At 41.8% G+C, this 2,625-nt stretch overlaps 1 non-coding gene across 1 annotated transcript; it reads right to left on the bottom strand.

Annotated features, from left to right (window-relative positions):
- Positions 1–1,110: 1,110 nt before the first annotated feature.
- TRNAT-AGU lies at positions 1,111–1,184 on the bottom strand. The gene has a single exon. It is a non-coding gene; the product is annotated as a tRNA-Thr (tRNA).
- Between the last annotated feature and the right edge of the window lie 1,441 nt (positions 1,185–2,625).

The raw sequence follows: 2,625 nt of genomic DNA, 5'->3' as shown, positions 1-2,625 counted from the left end.
AGACTTTTTGTTGTCCTTGATTCCGGTTGCCAATCTGTATTCAGTTTGTGCTTTCCTGATCTGCTCCCTACAGGTAAGAGCTGTTGCTGAGTACTCCTCTTTGGTAGTTATTCCTGACTTCCATCTTTTGTAGGCTTCTCGTTTTAATTTCAGGAGGTCCATGACTTCCCTGTTGAGCCAAGGCCATCTCCCAGCCCTTTTGCTGCCTTTCTTACAAAAGGGAATGGGCTTCCTTTGAGCTTTTATGATCACATCTTTGAGGAATGACCACTCACCTTGCTTGCCCTTCCTTATTGGACCAAGATCTCGCAGGGCCTCTCCAACCACTCCCCTAACCCTATGGAAGTCAGCTTTCCTAAAATCAATGGTTTCTGGTCGACTGACTGATTTCCCTGACTTACGATGGATGGAGAAAGTGATCATCTCATAGTCACTGTCACCCAGTTTCCCTTCAGTCCTCAGGTTGCTCACTAGATTGTTCCCTTTGGCCAAAACCAAGTCTAGAAGTGCCTTGCCCCTGGTTGGCCTGTAGACTTCTTGTGTTAGATAGAGCTCCTCAGTGCAACTGAGGAAGTTTTGTGAGTGATCAGATCTAGCTGAGTACTCATCCCATGTGATGTCTGGGTAGTTAAAGTCACCCCTGACAACTATGCTCTCAGAGTGTGCAGCCTCCCCAGGTTCTCCAGAGAATTACTGGTCGAGCTGTTCTTCTTGGTTTAGAGGTCTGTAATAAACTCCTATGGTCAAATCCCTTTCCCTGTGCTTTCCCCGTATCTTAACCCAAAAGGCCTCAAGTGACCCTTCTTTGTGTCCAATCTTCACTTTTAGGGAGGTGTAATGTTCCTTCAGATAGAGAGCAACTTTACTGCCCTTCTTCCCGACACAATCCCTCCTATCCAAGGTGTATCCCTCTATGTCTGTGGTCCAGTCAGAGGTGGAATCCCACCAATTTTCCATGATCCCTATGAGATCATATTGGTTATTGGTTAATAGGAGGACCAGTTATTCCTGCTTGCTTCCCATGCTTCTGGTGTTAGTGTACAGGAAACTAGGCCTGCTTTTGGAGGGCTTAGGCTTTCAGGTGAGCTATGGAATAAAAAAGAAAACATAAGGTCCCACTGGGACTTGAACCAAGGATCTCCTGTTTACTAAACAGGTGCTTTAACCACCTAAGCCATGGCACCACCTGATTTAAACCCTGGTGCTGTCTACCTTTAGAAATAATGTAAAGAATCTAGCCAAGACTACATGGATAGTCCATATTTAGTAGACACAATATCTCTTTTCTTAAGTAAATCCTGATATTTAAACAGCAAAAAACATATTTATTTCATTCCCTACTGATTATTTTTGCAAACAATAAAGTTATTTTCAGAGTAAAGTGCTGCTTGAATGAATACAAGTAGCAAAATCTGTCTTAAAGTATAAGAACATAAAATGCTCCAGGGAAGAGCATTTATGTAGGTGTTGTCCTCTGCCCCTCTTTGTTTCCAGCTTCCAGAATTCAGAGATCTAGGAAATCCCAATTTGGAGGCTTCAGTCCTAGTATCATGTTTAATACCCACGGATTGACTTATCTTCCATGAACTTGTCCAATTCCCTTTTGAACATAGTTAAATTGTTAGCTTCCATAGCATCTTGTGTCAATAGTTCCACAATTTAATTAAACACTGGAAATATCTACAAGAGAAGTTTACTGAACAGTTGACTAATTAGCTGTGCAGTAAACATCTCAGCATCTACAAGTGAGCCCCTATTAGGACACACAAAACTAATAAACTCTGCAGCAGGGTACCACTCTGCTCACAATGACCCCAGTCAGAGCTAGCTCTGGGCTGTCAGGGTCACCTCCCAGACCCCCGGCCAAGCAGGGCTGCTGTGATCCAGCTCAGTGTGCTGTATTCCAGGCACAGTGTGTTGTAGTCCAGGCACATGCAGCCAGGAGCTTCCCACTGTGTGAAAAAGAACTTTCTTTTGTTTGTTTTAATCCTGCTCCCTAATACTTTGATCATATATCTCTTAGTTCTGGTATCATGAGAGATGACAATTAATAAATTTCTATTTACTTTCTCTATACCTGTCATTATTTTATAGAACTATCATATCCCTCTTCAGTCTTCTTTTCCTTATACTAGAAAGTCCTACTTAGTCCCATACAGAAGTCTTTCCATGACCCTAGTCACCCTTGCTGCTCTTCAACGTACCCTTCTTTATTTCTCCTGTGTTGGAAGAGGACCGGAATTGCATACAGTATTCATGGTGTGGTCACTTTATTAATTTATACAGTGGCATAATGTCATTTTATTTTGTTTTCAGTCACCTTCTGAATAATGCCTAATATTCTGTGCTGAACTGAACACTGATGATTTTTCCCCTCAGAAAACTAACCATAATAAATCAAAGCTATCTTTCCTGAGCACTAACAGCTAATGTAGAATATGCACTTTATTTGAATGGGTTGTTCTTGAACAAGCATGCTGGACATTTGGATGGCTATTGTGATGCCCAGAAGATTATCAGAATTCTGTACACTACCAGGGCCTTCCTTGATGTCTAAGTTATCTTGATGTCAAAGGAACAACATGCATTTTAAACGCTTCTGGGATGTGTTGTTAAAATTAGAGA

The sequence above is a fragment of the Alligator sinensis genome, unplaced genomic scaffold (assembly GCF_000455745.1).
Source record: "Alligator sinensis unplaced genomic scaffold, ASM45574v1 scaffold761_1, whole genome shotgun sequence".
Classification (NCBI taxonomy): Eukaryota; Metazoa; Chordata; order Crocodylia; family Alligatoridae; genus Alligator; species Alligator sinensis.
This window is presented reverse-complemented; position numbering and strand designations above follow the sequence as displayed.